Below are 21,516 nucleotides of genomic sequence, written 5' to 3'. Positions count from 1 at the left end.
CTGGTTTACAAGATTTTGCTTAATAAACTTGCATTCCTCGTTGAACAAAGTGTAACTTTAAAGAAAACGGCTGTTTAAAAATAAAAACAAATTATAGTTAGATAATTCCACACTTATTATAGCAATAATGGGCTGTGCAATTAAAGATAGTTCTTTTTTTTATTTTAAGTTTTGTTTATTTATTTTGAGAGAGAGCGAGCGAGCAGGGGAGGAGGGGCAGAGACAGAGAGGGAGAGAGAGAATCCCAAGCAGGGTTCCCGTGGTCAGCACAGAGCCCGACATGTGGCTCAATCTCATGAACTTTGAGACATCATGACCTGAGCAGATATCAAAAGCTGTATCCTTAACCAACTGAGCCACTCAGGCTCCCCAAGATAGTTCTAATCCTGTTACTTTTCTATTACCTGGACTTCAATTTTTGTTAGGATCTAGGGGGGTGGTGGCAATGTTTCCTTTTAGGGGTTCCTGAAAGTAGACATTGTTTTTACCCTCACTTTGGTCACATTGATGATTCCAAGGCTATGCTTTCCTGTATAAAAGGTTTTGTCCCGAAAAAGTGAGTAGGAAGAGGGGTGTCTGGGTGGCTCAGTCAGTTGAGTGTCTGACTTCGGCTCAGGTCATGATCTTGCGGTTCGTGGGTTTGAGCCCATGCTGGGCTTTGTGCTGCCAGCGCCCTGATTGCTTGGGCTTCTCTGTCTTCTTCTCTCTCTGCCCCTCCCTCCCCACCCCCCTCAAAAATAAATAAACATTAAAAACAATTTTTAAAAAAGTGAGGGGGAGAGAGAAGAGCCAAGGAGGTATGGGACGAAATCGTTATTCAGATCTGTTCCATTTCTGTCATTCCTGTTTGCTCCGTCAATCTGTCCCCAGCTACAGCAGTGAAGGAATAAATTTGTTCCAACCGCCTCTGTGGTGTTCATGGTATGGAAGCAATTCTCCACGGTCTCATACGTCCACGTTGAACATGACTGTGGAATCAAACAGCCGGCTTCTGCTTCATCCTAGCGGGAAAATTAGGCAGATTGAGGTATTTAACAGATGACCACAGTTTTGAAGCGATGGGGGAATGCTATTGTACCGGTTTGGATTTCCTAAGTTTTAATTTTGGCCCCTCGGCCTGCCCTTTGTTCTTTTGTGCTTTCTTCCAGGATATAGAATGCGCTACAGCGCTTTCAAAAAAAACCATTCTTACGTCTGTGCTATAATGCCACATCTCATTCTTACAAAACCTCTATGGTTTTAGTGGCCAGGTCCTTGACCATGTATTGCATGTCAGTAATTGAACATTTCACTTTTGGAGAAAACCAGGCATGTAACCATGGTTTGTAAGTAACTCATAAAGCATATTTTGAGATGTGTTTTTTTACCAAGCTTTTTTTTTTTTGCACATTATCTCATTTCTTCTGAATAATAGTTTTTTGTCCAGTGTCACCGTTAACATACTGCTTACTGTGAAATCAATCTCTCCAGCTGTTTACTATTTTTTTTTAATGTTTTTTTGTTTGTTTTTGATGTTTTTGTGCATGCCTTAAGTCTCCCTGCTGGAGGAGTTTAATTTGGTGTCTGAGTAACGTGCCATTGTTATTAGCATCCTTTTTATATCAGTTTTATGAAAGTCAACCTCCCAGATATGGGATAATTATAAAAACAACCCACATGGTAACTGTCTGAAGTTTTGGTTGCTAATAACGATGAGCTAAAATTATCGACAAAGTGTACTGTGTGACAGGCACTGAGCTAAGTGCTTTATTTCTGTGGATTATCTTAACAAACCCTCCCAATAGCAATAAGAATCAGGCACTATTTTTGATTACTATTTTCCAAACGGGACAACTGTGGTTTAGATCCAAGTTTATGCAAAAATGACAAAGGTCTTAGGTCTGATGATTTCCTAAGCCCATTCTCGTAATTTCTAGATGAAATTGCCTCCAAATAAACAGCTCCTGTGTATTTCTGCTTGGTTTCAGCGGACAAATTCTGTACCTAAGAGACCAATGCGTCTTGAACACCACAAGGATGTTTTTTTCTTTACAGCTTCCAAGAAGAGTGATAAAAATCAGAAAAAAAATTTCCTAGAATCATCAAATATTAGGAGGTTCCAGGAAACTAGTTTCTGACTAGTGTTAGTAATCTGTTAACAAGTAGATCAAAACAAAATTAAATGGATTTTTAACTATATGGAAGTATTTAAAATACTGGGAGCTTTTGGGCCCCCGTGAGCTTTCGCAAGGAAGATTTGCAGGAGTCTTTCTTTTGTTTCAGTTTGGGCCCTGGACGTGTTGTGATGGAAAAGAAAAGGAAAAACATTTCAAGTGCAAAAGGCACACGTTCAGAAACCACACCTCTTGTGAATATCATCATCAGCCTTTTCAGAAAAGAGGTTTTGCTCTTGAGGGCGCATGTATAAAGCATCAAACACAGTGAGAAGCCTTACTGAGTTAAGGCTTCTGAGTTAAAAAAAAAAAAAAAGCATGACTTCTGAGTTAAAAAAAAAAAAGGCAGACCTGCCTTGTCTGAAAAATGTTTACATCACAGATAGTTTTACTTTTGAGGTTCTAGACAAGACAAGTGACTGTACCTGCGGGAACCGACCTAACTCATCCAAATCCTTGCTCTCAATAAAGGGTGAGGGGAGGTTTGCTGGGCAAGAAATGTGCTGATGTTGTTGGGCCCAAAGCCCCACCGGGAGCAGAAATCCTTTCCACACCCTGTACTTTGACAAACCTGTTCTTGCTTTGCTGCCCATGTGCAAGTTTTCTAAATAGCTATGTTTAGATTAGAACTAGGTCTAACAGAAGTTCTAACATGTTGTACTGATTAAACACATTGAGATCAAAACAGACAGACAGAGGTACAAACAGGCATCCTTCTCTGCAATGGCCCATTTCTTAGAGGGCACGGAAAAATGTCTTTAAAATTTCAGAAAAGTTTTTCTTACTCTGAATAGAACAAATAGCCTTTGGGCAATAGACTTGCTATTTGCTTGGTGGGGATAAATGAAATGCAGGAATAAATTAAAAAAAAAAATACTCGCGTTTGCTTTGGAGATGGGACCACGCGCGCCTGACCCTGAGAGCCTCGCTGTGAGGGATGGAGCGGTGACCCCGAGTCATTTGGGGGTCATAGCAATTGAGAATCAAGAAACCTTGCCTGGGGATGTGTCCTTGCACCAAATCCCTCCAGCCCGTTTGCCAGATGCTAACTCAATTGGAAGAGTGGGGATTATGCCCAAGGAATGGATAAATCTTCTCACTGATACTCAGACACGGATGTTATTTTATGGTTCTTTTTACAAAGGCAGATGATCGGATTTAAGGAAGGAAAGTGGAGAGCCCAGACAAGTGTAAGCTGTCATGGTGATCTTACTACTTTAATCTTTTAAGTGCATTACCTTATTTTCTATAGTAGACATAGTTCCTCAAAAGCTGCGTGCCGTGAGGTTTCTTGCAGTTTCAATAGTTTTGACACATGTATTATTTTAAAAACATCTTTAAAAAAGAGTGCCTTAAAAAGGCAAATGGCATTTTCTAATTTAATTATTTAACCATAGTCAGCTCGTGTTCTGGGTTTATTAGAGCTCGGTGCCCTTGTAGAAGATAGGGCAGAAGTAAAACATAGCAGAGATCACGATATTTACCAAATGGCTACGTAATACTTGGTTATCTATATAGTTGTAACTTGCTGACTAATAAAGCTGAAAATTGACTTTTGAGATCCCCAGTTCCAGCTGTGTTGTATTGAAATAGGAAAGTTTTAAAACTTCTCCTGAAGCTGGACTTAGGAGTCTCCAAGCTGCTTTGCTCTGCTGTTTACTTGCTCTGATTCAGAGTAGAATACTTCTCTTTTTAAGTGGACCGAAGACGTATAATTTGGAATTTGAAATGCAGGCAGTAAGGAAAGCTATATTTAGGATAACTTCGAAGTTTAAAGGGAAAGTATGCGTATCCTAATAAAGATTTTCTTTTGCAATTCTTTTTCAGTCGTGTGCTTACTTGGGGGTGCTTAGTAAATGCACTTGTGATTGTTTTCTAACGTAATAAAGGCAATAGTATTTGAAGCTTTGATAAAGCATGACCCAGGGGGTGTAGGGAGAAGGGGCCAGGGCAGGAATGGAAACATTTTTGGCCTTTCATCACAGAGGCTAAAGCACAGTTGTTAATTGCCAGTTGTCATAGACTTTTGGATAACCTGACCTTTGACCCTGCTTAGTAGAGATCTTCCCTGCCTCCCTCTGGCTGTGCTGAATTCCTTGCCCAGTCTAGACTTGGACACATCCCTGTAGAGCATGCAGACCCTCTGTCCAGTTCTCCTGTGAGCCTCCAGTTAGGTCCCGACCCTCTGAATATCAGCTTACTTATAGTAAATCACATTGGACTCCATTGGGAAGCTTGAGCCCTGAAGAGGCAGAGCTAAGCCTTCCATCTTGTTTTCTTTCAACATGGGGGCTCATTAAGGTCAAGAGTGTTGACTTTGGTCTCCCCTGGCCCATTCCCTACTCAGATTCAGCTTGTCCTCTAAAGATGAGTCTTCAAACATACCTCGAGTTCCTAGTGATGCTACATATGCACCTCCAACATACACACATGCACACACACACACACACACACACACACTCACACTCTTCCTTTGAAGGCTCCCCTCCAGGTTTCTGAACCTTCCCACTTTATTTGGGGGAAGGTTACCTGGACTGGTTTAACCAAGAACTGGCTTTGGGGCTGGATCCAGAGACTTGCCAGGATGTCCTCACCCAAGATAAGGGGAGTTGGCAGTCCTGGGAAATCAGGGTAGGACAACTGAGGGCCAAATGCCAGGAGAAGAGTTCGTAGGAGCGCCGAATCCAGGAGGTACTGAAAGCAGAGAAGGAAGAGAACGAGGCAGTTGGAACAAGCTCAAGGCCAACAAAGCAGTATTCAGGAAGCAGGGAGGGCCGGATCTCTCCCTGAGAGGCTGCTTCAGCAGATAGGTAAGCTTGGGTTTGTTTTCATGGGCTATAGAAATGAGATATGTATGTGAGTGGGTTAGTGAACAGAGGTACTTGTTGACATGCTGTTTCTGTTTTTCCTTTGATCATCAAGATTCATGAATGAATTGGCTATACCTTTCATATCCCCTTTATAATATCTACTCCCTCCTTATCTACCTGTGCAGAGGAAATCCTCAGTTCATTAAAAGCCAGGAGGAGGTTGGTTGCTAATCCTTATGTTAGTGAGCTAAGGCTGCCCTAACAGAATACCACAGTCTGGGGCATTAAACAATGGAAATTTATTTTCTCACAGTTCTGGAGGCTGGAAGTCCAAGATCAAGGTGCCGGCAGGTTCGCTTTGGTTTCTACGGTGGCCTCTCTCTTTGGCTTGTAGATGGCTGCCTTCTTGCTGTGTCCTCATGTGGTCTTTCTTCTGTAATCAAATCTCTTCTTCTTTTAAGAACACCAGTCAGATTGGATCAGGGCCCACCCTAATGAGGTTATTGAACTTACCTCTTTAAAGGTGCTATCTCCAAATATAGTCACATTCCAAGGTACTGGGGTCTGAGATTCAACATGTGAATTTCGGGAGAGCACAATAGCTGGTAAAACTCCCAAGTCTCCAAAGCCACGCAGCCTGGCCTCACTCCCAGCGGATGGGTGAGGTGCCACTGTGAGGGGCCCCGCAGCTCCCACGTCCCATGCCGGCACTCCACTGGCAGCTTGGCTCTTTCCTCTGTCTCCACTGACACCTTTTCTTCCTCAAGGTTGGAACTGGCCTGCTCTTAAGCCACGTCTGGCCTATGGCCAGGTTTCGTTGGACTCACCCTGTGTTTGAAAAGTTTAATTAGTGGCTAAGATGAAAAAGCAGATGCTGATATTTTACATAAGTACCTCACTTTCTGGCCTTTCCTCAAAAGCTGGAAGACCTGTGAACACTGGGCTTGATTTCCGTGTGACAGCCCTCCTCGAAGAGTCTGATGGTCGCCTCCACCCACTAGTGCCTTCAGCTCCCATCTCTCCTATAATTGGCCAACCTGAGCCCTGAAGGCATTTGGAGTTTTGATTCCTAAATTATTGACATACCCACTAGGCACCCGCCACCCCCGCTGCTTTGAGTTGGTTCTAGTCTCACGTCTTCTTTTGCAGCCAATAGCTTTCCATTTGATGCCATTCTGACACTTTTTTATTTTTATTTTTTTTAATGCTTATTTATTTATTTATTTATTTTTGATAGCTCGATGCAGGATTCGAACTCACGAACCATGAGATCATGAACTGAGCTGATCATGACCTGAGGTGAAACCAAGAGTTGGGCATTTAACCGACCGAGCCACCCAGGCGCCCCCTATTCTGACACTTTAAATCACACCTGTTCTCATGTGTTACCACAGGTCAGTCCAAATGCCTGAATTAAAAAAATTTTTTTTTAATGTTTTTATTTATTTTTGAGACAGAAACAGGCAAAGCATGAGCAGGGGAGGGGCAGAGATAGAGGGAGACACAGAATCCGAAGCAGGCTCCAGGCTCTGAGCTGTCAGCACAGAGCCCAACGTGGGGCTCGAACTCACGGACTGTGAGATCATGACCTGAGCCGAAGTCGGACGCCCAACCAACTGAGCCACCCAGGAGTCCCCCAAATGCCTGAATTCTACATTAAGAAAACCTTCTTCTTTCACTGAGCTCCATATCCAATGTCTCCTTCTACTCTGTCTCATTCACCTGCCCAAAGTGTCTTGCCTATCTATTATTTCACTCTTGTTCAGGCCCTCCGCACCATGTTATTTCAGGCTGTTAAGAACTCCTCAGCTCCTCTTTTCTTTTCCAGATGTAACATGCTGTCTCCAAAACACTGAAACATTATTTTCAATGTGTTACCTCTCTGTTTACTCTTTTGCCTACAAGTCTAGTCCTTTACAGCCTTATTTTCCATTTTAGCTTCCTTTCCTTCCTTTTTGGTTAGCCATTGGCATGTGTTCAGTCATTGTGTGTTGAGAAGTGATTGATCCATTCAGAACCCCTGAGTGTATCATTGTGCTTGCCTTGCCTTGATTCATTTCATCCATACCTTTCCACCCCCGGCTATCCAAATTTGCCTTCGTAGAACAAAAAAAAAAAAAGGGCCTTTGCCTTTTCTTTTGTGTGTGGTCCAGGGCTTTGCACATAGTAGACATTCTACCAATACTTATAAATTTTATTTTAAATCACTAACATCCCCAACAGAAGTCTCTGTGTTCTCTGATTCCCAACCTAGTTCACTTATTGTGAGATGGCCCTCAACAAACCCTGTGGTTTTCTTTTACTTGTAACCTTGGTAAATATTAATGAAATAAATACACAGCTTTTAATTACAGTGAAGATACTTTGGAATTTACCCCTCTAGTCAGTCAGTCAGCCAGGAATTACAACCTGACTTTGACTTAATGAAAGGGTGAGATTTCTATCAATCAGAAGAATGGAACAGGCTATCTCATAAGCAGGAAGCATCTCATTCATTTGTTCCTTTGTTCAACAAGAACTGTTAGGGGCATACTAATAGATTGACACAGTACGTTAAAACTGCCTTCATTTCTACTTTCTTCTTGAGAAAAGTAGCTCAAGGACACAATTTTTCAGGAAGCAGAGGAAAGTGTATTAGTTTCCTATTGTTGCTATAACAAACTACCACAAATATTTGTGGCTCAAAACCACACAAATCTATTATCTTCCAGTTCTGGATTTCAGAAGGTTGAAATGGTTTTCACTGATCTAAAACCACGGTTGTTCCCTCTAAATGTTCTGAGGGAGAATTACTTTCATTGTCCTTTTCCAGCTTCTGGAGGCTAGACTGCCCACATTCCTTATCTTTGGGTCATAGACTTCTGTTAGGTATTTAGTGATTTAAAATGAAATCTATAGATAATTGGTAAAATATCTACTATGTGCAAAGCCCTGGACCACACACAAAAGGAAAGGCAGAGGCATGTTTAAGGCACTTTCTTGGATTATATTAAGAAGACCCAGATGCAAAGATAGTACAAAAGCCATAAAACAAATGAAAAAATACAATAGATTTCATGATGTTTAAGATGATTCATAAATAGACCAATATCGATGAAAAAATGATCAAGTTTGAAAATAGCATACCATATTACAGGAGACCCCATCCTGGTCTCCAAGGGTGTTCAGTCACTGTGAATGAGATTGCTGCCCATGGGGAGTTCAGGGTCCATCCTTGCAACTCTGTGGACATTGGGACATGTGGACACGTGGGACTCTGGGCATTTTTGTGGAAAGGACTCAATGAAGAGCTCTTTTTTTTTTTAATTTTTTTTAACGTTTATTTATTTTTGAGACAGAGAGAGACAGAGCATGAACGGGGGAGGGGCAGAGAGAGAGGGAGACACAGAATCGGAAGCAGGCTCCAGGCTCTGAGCCATCAGCCCAGAGCCCGACGCGGGGCTTGAACTCACGGACCGCGAGATCTTGACCTGAGCTGAAGTCGGACGCTTAACCGACTGAGCCACCCAGGCACCCCAATGAAGAGCTCTTTATAGAAGAGGTGGAATAGTCTAGGAGCTTGAGATTGAATTGGTAAGTACTTTATTTTTGGCTGAGAAATTCTCATTTAGAATGATGCTAGAAAAGAAAGCACCGGGTGCCCAAGATGAAAGCTTCCAATCATAGGGAGAAAAAACGCGACTCACTTGGAACTCTCCTTGGTAGCAGGATGTTCCTGCTTGAGTCTCTCCAGCTTTCTCAGAACCATTAGCCTAGCTTGTGTGACCTAGTGTGCGACTGATCTGCACTATACTCCTTTCTTCAGCTATGATCCTTCTTATTAAGCCTTCTATTTTGCTAGCTTTCCATGCACTGCTCTGCTCACTCTCCCACCTCTTCCTCTGCCCATCCTAATTGGCCAAGAACAACTGTCTCAAACTGAATCCTGCATATTTTTCACCAAAGCTCAAAATCGAATTTATCAAAAATTATCTAGCGTAGCATGCCAACATATTAATGTAAAGTTCGTTTTACAAAATGCAAAACAGCTACTTTACATAAACACTCAAGTCTATTTTTATAAATGTACTCATTAGATACTTTCCTTTGAGAAATGGTTCAATAGAGCTCTTACTGTTTCTTCCAATTAGTAATCATTAGCGTTCTGTAGCATTTCCCTGAGAAAGAATATTAAAGGGCTACAATGTCACCAGGGGCAGAACTTCTAAATTTGGAAGCTATGTGAAAATCAATGATTCTGGGATCAAACACTTAGTTGGTCTCATGACTGCATAACATGGTTCTTAGTCTTTAGGATGAAGATCATCAATATAGACAAACATTAAGAGAATAGTTCTTTTGTTCTTTTGGCATATTGCAATTCAGGAAGCACTGGCTTCAGTCCAAAATTTAATTTATACTTATAAAATTACAGATTTTCTGTGAGTTACTAAAAGCTGAATAGGCATAGAAGGAAATACCACTCAACTGAAATGTTATTATTTGAATGCCAGTGATGGACTCCTTGACTCGAAATCCAGAAGGTTCTTCTCAACTTTTATTGTTAGTAATAAATAAAATACCTAACATGTATAACATTTTATAGTCCATGGATTTTTACATAAATTATTTGATAATCCTTAACTTTTCTCTGTGTTCCTGTACAACGATATCCTATATTGAATTGTCTGTGCTCTGGATTCTTTGAGGGCAGAAACTGTCTTTCCTCAGCACCTTTCAAAATGCCCAGATCATAGCTATGGTTCACTGCTGTTGAATGAATAAAAGGATGGTGTCCATATTCCTTATTGTTGCTCAGTCTTCCCCGTTTGAAATTTTCTTCTTCCTTGCGTTCCATCATGACACATTTCCCAGCTCTCCTGCCATGTTTCTCGACAATGCTTCCTTCTTTGTCCTTCTAACTTTCATTTCTCTCCTTAGACTCTAAAGTTCTCTCTGCTCATCGTTTGTTACATTCTCTCACTACACCCTCTTTCTTGGGTCATACACTAATAATTCTCTGTGTGTCAACTCTGGCTCTGTAACTCTCATGTTATTTTGAACCTTGAGTGCTCACCTGTATTCCAGCTCAGTACTTCTAAGGTGTCCTTCCAACATGAAGAATATAATGTTGAAACAAATACCACGGTTGTATGGTTCAAGCCATTCAAGATTTTATCATAAAGAATTCCCAATTTCTTTAGTGCCATGAATAGTCTACATGTCACCCGATCTCAAAGTCATGAGCTCATTTGTTTTTAATGTTTATTTTTATTATTTTTGAGAGAGAGACAGAGTGTGAGCAGGGGAGGGGGAAGAGAGAGAGAGAGAGAGAGAGAGAGAGGGAGACACAGAATCTGAAGCAGGATCCAGGCTCTGAGCTGTCAGCGCAGAGCCCAACGCAGGGCTCGAACCCATGAACTGTGAGATCATGACCTGAACCGAAATCAGAGCTTAACCTACTGAGCCACCCAGGTGCCCTCATGAGCTCATTTTTTATTCATCTTTCCCATTCCCAATCCCACCAGATAGTTACCCCAACTTAGCCCTGAGTTTCAGTGTTTTTCGCATTGGAAAGTAATGTTTTGATCCTTCTATTTTAAACATACCATTTAGATTCAATTGTTTTTGCCTAATCTGTAAGAGATCAAGAACACTGAACTAAGAGCATGCCATTTGAGGGAAAAAGTACTCATGGATATTTTTGAAATAAGATTTTTGAGATTTTAAGGGATTTTCACAATTTGGCAATGCTGGAATAGCTAAGAAATTTTTTCATCAAAAATTTTGTATTTATTACCTGACAAATAATATAAGCTATCAGTCTATTCTTAGATTTCATAATGAATATTCTCAATGGGGTAATTAATGGGAAGTAAAACAAGCCATTGCTAAAAAGGCAAATCCAAAACTTGATAGGTCTAACAAATTGGTGGAAAAATCAAATATTTTTGACACAACTTTTTGATCCTTAGAAATGTGACCTGGGTAAGTTAGACTGGATAGGATTACTGGCCAAAAAAGAAAACTCACAATAATGGATCTGAAAGGGTAAAATTTGTTATTGAAAATAAAACAAAAAAATCCAAAAAAAATACCAAAAAAAAAGTGATTGATAAATCAATTATTGCTTTGAAACTTTGTCTGGAGAAAAATAATTTATTTTGATTACGATAATTTCAGTGAAATAAGAATAAAAATGGAACAATTAGGAGTAATTTCTCTTCTCTGTTTACACAATTGATGAAGGAATTAAGGTGGTTTAAGGAATTATACTCTGGAGGATGCTTTCCCTTCAAAAATCCTTCAGTTGCTCTATATTCTGATTATACGTATACTCAGAATAGCCTCCAGGTAAACACAATGTGAAAATATCTACTGGATGAAAATGGCGGAGTCATAACAACATGAGCAAATGTTCCTCTCTGTTTTCCTCTGCTCACTGCCACCATTTGGAGCAAGATCTTCTTTTTCTTCTTCTTCTTCTTCTTCTTCTTCTTCTTTTTTGTGCTTTTAGAGGTTCATTTTTCTTTTCTCTTTTTTTGAATTTTAATTTTATTTTTTATTTTTTAAAATTTACATTCAAATTAGTTAGCATATAGTGCAACAATGATTTCAGGAGTAGATTCCTTAGTGCCCCTTACCCATTTAGTCCATCCAGTTGCAGAAAAAAACATAAAATACCTAGGAATAAATCTAACCAAAGAGGTGAAAGATCTTCTTTTATTTCTGAAATGACTTTTGGGTTCAGTGTCCCTGCAATCGATTTCTTCGTTCTCCAAACTTCCCCCAAATGACACGTCAACCTAAAATTTTTCAGGAATAATTCTTATGTTGTCATTCTGTGTTGATGCTTAACCTTACAATTTATTTTAATTTTTAATTTTTAAATTCATTTATTTGTTTGTTTGCTTGCTTTGTTTTTGTTTTGTTTTGTTTTGTTTTTTTTTCACACAGCCTCTGGCTCAATCCCTGGGACATCATAAATGCTCCACAATTGTTCTTTCCACATTCTTTCCTTACGTCCAAATTCTTAAACCTGATTTTGAAGATGGATTCTCAATGTATTTAAATACTTTTTAAGATAGCAGTCTTTTCTTTCTCTCTTTCTTTTTGCATTCTCTTCCCCAGCCCCCTACCCTACTGGCTGGAAATCTACTCACTACTTTACTACATTTTTCTGTTTCCTGCTTTCCTCAAACAGGTGTCTCCTTTCAGATCATTCCCTCCTCTTCTGTCCGTCTGAATCTTTCCTGTTTCCTGTAACTAACATTAATCCCTCCTTCTCAGAGCAACTTTCTCTTAGCTTCTCTTAAACAAATGTGAGGCCTCCCTACTAATAACCAACCCAGAGCTTGATTTTTATGAGGTGGGACTTTGCACACTTTTCTTCAATCTCCACCAGAACATCTAAGTTTCACAGGGGTACGAATTATTCTTGAACGCTTTTGAAATCTGAACAGGGCTGGCACAGTTTCTTACACAGGTTAGATGACCATTAACAATTGGCTGCTCAACTATATGAAGACCAGAGGTGACCAGATGTTTCTGTGGAGACCAATTTGATGAGAGTTGTGGTCCCCTGTGGGGACTTGTTCAACTTGAGGCCCAGTGTAGGCAGAGGTGGAGAGGTAGCTGGCGATGAATTAGACATCACTAAAAGGTAAATATTTTCTCATAAATTCTTCTAGAATTGCTATTTTTTCCTTGTCTTGCACCTCCTTCCAAAATACTTTCCTTAGTGACCATGGACTTGGAAAACAAATGATGCATTGTATTCCCATCTCCATGTATTTTTTTTTCTTTCGTTACATTCAGAAGTTTAGAGAGAGGACCTGCAAAGGTTCTTTCTGCAGGAAGGGTATTGATATTGACCCTGCAGTATTAATGGTTGGCACCAGCTTAAAAAAATAGCAGTGTTTCCAATCACTTCACAAGAGTCTGAAAGCCATCTGCTAGAAATATTCCCGATGTTCCTTGTAGTCAGAAGCTTATTTTAAATTTCTAGCTGCCTTTGAAATGAAATTTCTCTACTTACCAGATCAATGTTCAATACATTCACCTTCTTACATATTTGTCCAACTCTAAAGTTAGTCTCTGCTTCTTTACTCTGTCTTGGCACCTTTTTTATTTCTTGGCTTCTCACTATTACACATTTTCAAACAGTCTACCAGCATGTTTATACTCAAGAAAAGAGGTAAACATAATCATACTTTCAGAAAGCCTTAAGACCATTTGTCTCTGGTCCTTATTACTAAGAACCTTGTTAATGATGTGCTGCCATTAAGAAGTTACAATATGCTTTAAGTATTTCCATCATGAGCTAAAAAATTACCAATTATTTTCTCTTAATCCAGGACATGATTTTGTTATTATCTATCAGTTTAATAAGAGTAGAGATTAAGCCCATTAAGATGATCTCGCTAGCTCAAATAATTTGTAAAAGAGCATGAGACAGAAAGGATAAGTCATTTATATGTGCCCAAGTTTGTGACAAGAAAAGGGAACGAAGTTGGCAAAGAAGGTAGCAAAAAATGGCTTTGTTATTTGACTTCCAGCTCATTAGTCCCAGCCACATAAAATTGTCAGGTACCTATGGAGAGATTTAAATGCATTGCTGGTTTTCTAGCAAAATAAGCAATATGTTTACTAGCAATATATTTCTAGTCTGATGGGAAAAATGACATACGAGAACTTTGCAGATCTGAACAAATTTCTTAAGATTTCCAACCTCCGTTTACAGGAAGCAATTTTCTCAAGTCCCAGACTCGAAAAATTTTCCTCACCCAAGAATATCACCATACTAATAAAACAGCCATTTTCTCTTTAAGTACAAACCATCCCCCAGATTGTGGTACTGGAGACATTTTGGTTATTTCCCCCCTGTTAATTAACACATAGAAATCAATTAGGTTTGCTCCTGTAATTTTCATTTAGAATAGAGCATTAAATTTAACAGATGATCAGTCTTATTACTTTCACTGAGAGGTTTCTTGTAGCTAGTAGCCACCTGCTTGCAAGCATTTTTGTATGGGGTTCCACACTTCCTTTTTTGATAGCAGATTCCCTAGCATCTGCATCAGAATCACCTGGGACGCTCATTAAATATGCATGTTGTTGGTTCTCAGGGACGTCTACGGAGTGTGCCTGGGGAATGTTAACCTTAACGAACACCTTCAGTGATTCTGATATACACCAACATTTGAGAAATGATGCATCCGTGAGTATGTTTTTAGACAACTGAGATGATTCACATGACGATGAATTATGGCCATACAAATCACCAGTGGCCATAACCGGTATTAGCCAAGAATTCCTGTTTACACTCTCACTTTTGACACAGAGTGGGATGCTCATTTGTGTGTTGCCATTGAAATGAATTCAGCAAATTCACTCAAGAATTGCAAGATAATTGCTGTAGATAAAAACTTAGTTGGAAATGACAATGCCAATACAGCCTTAAGAGTATCTTTGTTTCTGAATGGAAAAGATGACCAAGGAAAAATGGTCAGAGAGAGGGAGGTAAATGCAGTTGGAGGTATAGTTTTAAGGAAGCAAAAAATTTAATTGCTTTTTTTTAAAATTTTTTTTTTAACGTTTATTTATTTTTGAGACAGAGAGAGAAAGAGCATGAACCGGGGGGGGGGGGGGCAGAGAGAGAGGGAGACACAGAATCAGAAGCAGGCTCCAGGCTCCGAGCCATCAGCCCAGAGCCCGACGCGGGGCTCGAACTCACGGACCGCGAGATCGTGACCTGAGCCGAAGTTGGACGCTTAACCGACTGAGCCACCCAGGTGCCCCATAATTGCTTTTTAAAAAAAGCTTATTTATTGTGTGTGTGTGTGTGTGAGAGAGAGAGAGAGAGAGAGAGAGAGAGAGAGGAGAGAGAGAGAACATAAGCATACAAGGGGCAGAGAGAGAGAGGGAGAGAGAGAATCCCAAGCAGTTTCCACTTTTAGTGCAGAACCCAATGCAGGACCCTATTCCATGAGTCATGAAATCATGACCCGAGCCAAAATCAAGAGTCAGATGCTCAACCAACTCAGCCACCCAGGAGCCCCCAAATTCAGTTGTTAATGAACACGTATTGTTCTAATTCAAAGAAAAGTATAAATGTGCATTGGTAAATCTTAGTATTGCATGTAGAAAATACTACTCATTGTCTTTTTAAATTCTGCATAAAAGCTTAAAACAGACAAAATCAAGTGGATTTTTTAAGTTATTTTTTGTGATTTTCTCTTCTTTTAGAATAAGAGATAGAAGTCAGAAAATGATAGAAGAATGTATCTTCAAGGGAGGATGCAAATAATTATACAATCCAAACAAATTAATAGATTTAATGCAACTAAGACTTCTTTGGTATCTGTTCTGTGAGCAGAACTGTCTTAGGTCCCAGAAAATCAAAGATTAAAAAGCCACTGATTCCATGAAGGAAACTTAAATGTGTACTACTAAAAGAAAGAAGCTGATAGGAAAAAGGTGCATGCTGTAGGATTCCATGTGTAAGACATTCTGCAAAAGGCAAAACTCTGCAGATGGTAAAATGATTAGTGATAGGTGCTAAGAGTTAACGGGGAGTGGGGCGCCTGGGTGGCTCAGTCAGTTAAGCGGCTGACTTCGGCTCAGGTCATGATCTCGCGGTCCATGAGTTCGAGCCCCGTGTCGGGCTCTGTGCTGACAGCTCAGAGCCTGAAGCCTGTTTCAGATTCTGTGTCTCCCTCTCTCTGACCCTCCCCCGTTCATGCTCTGTCTTTCTCTGTCTCAAAAATAAATAAACGTGAAAAAAATTTTTTTTTAAAAATAAAAAAAAAAAAAGAGTTAACGGGGAGGGATGAATAGAAAAACACAGAGGATTTTTAGGGCAGAGAAATTACTCTGTATGACACTGTAATGGTATATCACATCATTATATATTTGCTTAAATCCATAAAATGTACAACACCAAGAGTGAACTCTAATGTAAACTGTGGTGTTTGGGTGATAATGATGTGTCTGTGTAGGTTCACTGATTGTAACAAAGGTAGCTTTGTGGTGAGGATGTTGATCATACAGGAAGCTATGGGTTTGGACACGAGAGTGGGAGTTAGTGGATATATGGGAACTCTGTGTTTTCTGCTCAATTTTGCCATGAACCTAAAACTGCTTTAACAAATAAAGTTTACTAAGAAATAGTTACTGAGATTTCTTGGAAGACACAATGGTCTCATGGTTGGGATTGATGCTGAAATACCCCATAGAGTCCAGAGTCATCAAGGCAATAGGGAAAGTAAATATTAAGAAGTGGGGCCCTGTGTAGGAGGGAAGGGTCAGGGAAGACCTTCAAAAAGTGGGACATCTGAACTGGATTGTGACAAACCTATTAGATAGATACATTCCATCATGTTGACACTCCAGTGTATTGACCTTAGTTGGGGAACTTTAAGTCATCTGGTCTTGCTGGAGCAAAACTGGGATGGTGGGGAGAGGAGTAAGAATGAGGATGGGCAAGGAGGCAGGGGCCAAGTCAGGAAGGCTGACGTGCTCACACACCCATTCATATATACATACACACACACGCACATACACAAACACATACATACACATGCATATTCACAAATATACAGACATATTCTAAAGACTAAGCCTCTTAACCTGTTGGGAAATCACTGAAAAACTTTCAGCAGGAAAATAATGTGGCCTGATTTGCATTTTATAAAGAGCCGTAGGATATTTATGGGGAGATGGAAGGGAACAGAGGATGGATGGAAATATCCAGTCAAGTTACCTGGATGAGGTTAAGATTCTATGACAATAAAGGAAAGGGCAGATTCGGATTCAAGAGATATTTAAGAAATTGGGATCAGCTGAACTCGTTGAGTCCTCCCTTGTGGAAGGTAAGGGAGGGAAGAATCAGATATTTGCTCTCAAGTGTTGAGCTTAAGAAAATGAGCGGATGTTACACTTCTCATGGTGATGTCCACCCTCGGCTGGGTGCTGGGGATTCAGCAATGAACAACAGGTCCTTGTCACTGTTAGAAAAGAAGGCTTGACACAATAGCTACAAGTATGGCATCTGTTGTGAAAGAGGAAGCATAGCTATCTATCCAGGAGAAGTCTAGGATGGAGACCTCTGAAAGCCATCAGTATATAGTCAAGAGCTGACATCATAGAGATGAATGAGGTGGCCAGGAGAGGATGGCAAATGAGAGAAGGAGAGGGCTTCAGACAGAAATGTGGGCATCCCACTATGAGAAGAAGAGCAAAGGAGCCCATGAAGGAATGGTGAGCAAATCATGGAGGGAGAATCAAGGCATCAAGGGAGGAACTTCAAGAAGAATGAAGTGGCCAGGACATGCTATGGAGAACTTAAATAAGATAAAGCCTCAGAGTTGTCCCTGGGTCTTGTGATGTGGAAGACTTTGTGATGCTTGCAAGAACTCCTAGTGGCATGGGTGAAGCCTCATAGGAGTGTGCTGAGAATGAAGGACAAGTTACAAGGGAAGACAACCAAAGATGACATCTTCCTGATGCTTGGTCCTTGAAGGGATGAGAGAGGAAAGGAAATAGACACAGGATAAAGGGCAAGTGCTTGAAAATGGGAGGCATTGGAACACTTTGAGTAATGAATGAAAAGAAGCTAGTAGAGAAGGAGGAGTTGAAAATGAAGCAGAGAAAGGCTAAATTATGGAGCTATGTCCATTAAGGTCAGGAGAGCGGGGTCCATTGATAAGTCTTGAGTGAGCTTTAAACAAGGAGAAGGTGGTTTTTCTTCAAAGCGAAATGGAGAGAGGTAAGAGTGTGTATGGATGTATGGAAATAAGGAAGGGGAGGCTGAGAGGAACCGAGGGGTTCTAAGATAGAAATTCAACTTTTTAGATGTCATGAAAATTGTCAGCCTTGATCATTTTGATATTTATATCCCGTAACATACTATCCTCCTACTTAACCTTTTAGCTTATAAGATTAAGAAAAATGATAAAAAAATTAAAAAAAAATAGTGGTTCCAAAACGAAGTGAATGTCAAACATAAAAAATGGACACAATTTTTAATGGTCTTCCCTAGGGCTTTATATTTACACAAGGCAAGGGCCTCTGAACCCTATAGATCACAACAGGAACATGATTCCAGAAAATTCTGAGGTCATGTCATTCTTGGAGATTTTTCTAACAAACAGAAGCTTTGCTGTGGACTTCTATAAATATTTATCTGCCATGACTCTTACCCACAGGAGGTTAAAGATCTCTGAATTTTGGATGAGAATGCATGGCTGTGTGATTTGACCTGAATTAGCCGGCAAAAAGAAATCTTCAGATTTTAAACTACTAAGTGCAACAAAATAATGACATCTTTTGCAAACATTACAAGATAATAGGAGGTGGTCCGGTCATTTATGAAACGATGTAAGTACTGTAATAACTTTTATCATTATAATCATATTTAATACATTATATTTGCTTTCAGATCGGTTATGATTGCCTCACCAGAAAATAAAATGGGACATATTCTTACAATGTTATGAGATGTTAACTGGGTTAATTTTAATGTTAGAAATTTGTTAACCTCCTCCTTACTTTTCAGCTGCTCCTAGTTTAAATTTGTCAGCCCGCGTGCCATTTTACTCAAAGATTTGTCACGCATTCCCATTAAAATGCATGATCATTTTTTACTTTACAATGTTAAGATTTTTCAGCTTCCAAACATCGGTAACTTCTTGATGCCTTTATTACACAGGTAGATCATTTTATTGATTTAAAAATAGACATAAGACAATGTATTCAATAGGTCATTCAAGAGAATGAAATATGAAGAGTAGAAAGAAAAAGGTACCATTATCAATTTTTTTTAGAAATGTATTTATTTGTTATTAGCTTGATCACCGGCACGGTGTGTCAGAATCCTTGAAAGAATATTAACCTGAAACAAATGCAATTTTTCTCTTGGCAATTTTTTGGTGTTTATTGAGATAAACAGAATGGTTTTGGTGTGAGGCAAAGTGGAATGGGGAAATATTGTTATATTTTATGGCTCCCTCCCTCCTGTCTGCAACAATTTGACAAGGGAGGGTATATAGTTATTAGTGTGACAAGTAGCATATAAAGGACAAGTTTGAGAGAGGTTTCCCAAATGTGACAAGTCTGATATTTACATGATATTACAGAAAATAAGCCACAAATCTGAAAAGAAGTTTTATAAACTGCCAATAATAAGAAATAGATTTCAGCTAACCATGCTAGAGCAAAGTGCATTTTTTTTCCCTCCTCTCTATGGGAAATATGACAACGTAGTTTTCATATGAAGGAGTCATCAAATAATATGCAGTCAAAATATAGGAAAAAGACTTATAAATATGTTTAATTATTAAAAGGTGTTTAATAGAAATGCTATTTTTCCAGATTTTGTGCTGTCAACTGTGAAGACTTTGTGATTTCTTGTATTTTTTCTCCCATTGTAAATGAATATTCACTTTCATATTTACTTTTGTATTTTGCATTTTTTTTTTAAAGGCTCTGCAAAATCTATATCTGCCCTAAGGCAGATTTTAGAATTTTCATTGAAAATAGCTTTTTCCAGGACATTTTCAAAAATGTTTTCGTATTTGATGTTTCCCTGGAGAAGCATCCTTTATCCCTGTCCAAGGAGTCAGCATTTCATTGCTGTGAAATCTTATATTTTACAGTACTTACGTTGTTCTTAACGATCAATTCCTCTTTTTATGTTTAGTCTATTAGCTTTTACTTTTCTACTACTAGTGGCTCCCATTACACAAAAGAACAAACTCCATGGTTACACTACAATCATAAAACAACATTTACATAGTGATGTTTATGATTTGAAGGTATACATACATAGAAGTAAATGTAGCCGCTAAGTGTTTCTTCGCAAAAATAGCCAGAGTGTTTCTCCCTCTTGTAATGTACTTTCTACAATTAAAAGCATTTCTGGAAACTAATACACACAAAATCCTGAGTATAAAAGGATATTTTTATACTCAATATCTAAGGGTACCGATTTTAGATGTAATAGATGTATTGCCCTGCAGTCATGATAGTTTCAGAATCCCTTTGCATGACTCTATTTCAGGAAGGATTCAAAGGTAGTTATTTTCGCATTTATTTTCTAAAGTTCAATATCTGGGGACACAGATATATTTATATATATCTTCATAACACACCTTTGGCAGTCACATATGAATTGATTATTTCAGGATCACATGGTGTTTTCTCTTCCCTGCTATCTTTTCATAGCTGCTCCAATATTCTCGAATATAATATAAGGTGTCTAAATGGGTAATTGAAGTTCTCCCAAGTCCAAGAAGACTTCAAACCTCTTACAAGTCAGGGCAACTTTGGTCCTCAGTGTACATAACCTTTTTTTTTTTTTTTTTTTTTTAATGAACATGATGGAAAGCAGGAGGTATATGGAAATGTTGTGTTCTGAACTGCCCATGTGAGACGGCAGTGTCCCAGCAAACGGCTGACCACTCTAGTTCCGCAGCATGATAACTTGTGGATGTTTTCTCCAGTAGGCTTTTTCAAGGTCAAGATTGAGGGTGATCCTGAGAAGAGAGCCGTGGCCACCGCCTACACCCCGTTCCCAGCCAACACTCTAAAGATGTGTGCTGATGTTCACATGTTAGAGGACGAGCAGAAATTAGGCAGGGACAAGTGCAAATGTACTCCTGAGAGTGACAGGCTAATTCACCATCTACCGACTCCGGCCCAGAAGATGGCAAATCGGTGGCATCATCTCCATAAATGAAGGAGAGTCTGTTATTGTAGACGCCAATTAGTGAGGGGAAAAAAGAATTGCTAGTTTGAAAGCACTTTGTCACTTCAAAAATCAAGCTCAGCAAACAGGGGGACATACAATGCAATTTTGAAATACTGCATAACTGTCATATTCTGGCAGGTTTGGCAATATTTCCATTTATGTGAAAGTGTATGATGCTAATTTTACTGTACTTACATCTAGGTGCTTCTGTTGATAATTGGCCAGAAGTTAAAAGGCTCTATGTAGTTAAGCCAAAATTCCATCCACACAAATGAAATAAAGGATATTTACTTCGACTCCTATTTTATCATGTGAGGCCGCTATGGATTCCAGCTAGACGCAGTGTATATTTTCCCCTAGACTTGATGTTCTTTAACGTTAACACGGCAACAGATCACAGGATTTATTTTCCCCTGTAGAATCTACTGCAAGCTGCAACTACCTTGTTTTCCTGAATTCCACTTACAGCAGTACTTTGTCTTAGGAAATTGAGTTAGAATTGAGTGTGGTTGTGAAACATATAAATAGTATGTCTTGATGAACTGAGGGGCTTGGCAAAAGTGGTTTCCATCTAGGGCGGATACAAGTCAAGATGGGAAGATGATCTTTTATACCTAATTGATAAAAGATTTCTCTGTGCAGATCATTGACTCCCATAAGCGAAAGTGGGAGCTCATTAGGCATTGGCAAACAGTAGTACTTTGGCCTAGAAAAAGTAATTATGGAGAAGCTTTATCCGTAGGGCAATGGAGCTCACAGAGAATTTAGGAACAAAACAGTTTGTCACATAGTTTCTTTCCTTTGTAGAAATCCATTCCTTGTC

The 21,516-nt window shown here is 39.4% G+C and overlaps 1 long non-coding RNA gene across 1 annotated transcript; it reads left to right on the top strand.

The window, feature by feature from the left end:
* Positions 1-17,212: 17,212 nt before the first annotated feature.
* Positions 17,213-20,948, top strand: LOC122241471. Its single transcript, XR_006221640.1, has 3 exons — positions 17,213-17,711; positions 18,151-18,322; positions 20,446-20,948. It is a non-coding gene; the product is annotated as an uncharacterized LOC122241471 (long non-coding RNA).
* Positions 20,949-21,516: the final 568 nt, after the last annotated feature.

This window comes from Panthera tigris, chromosome C1 (assembly GCF_018350195.1).
Source record: "Panthera tigris isolate Pti1 chromosome C1, P.tigris_Pti1_mat1.1, whole genome shotgun sequence".
Taxonomy (NCBI): Eukaryota; Metazoa; Chordata; class Mammalia; order Carnivora; family Felidae; genus Panthera; species Panthera tigris.
The sequence above is the reverse complement of the archived record's forward strand: the minus strand, read 5'-3'. Positions and strand labels throughout refer to the sequence as shown.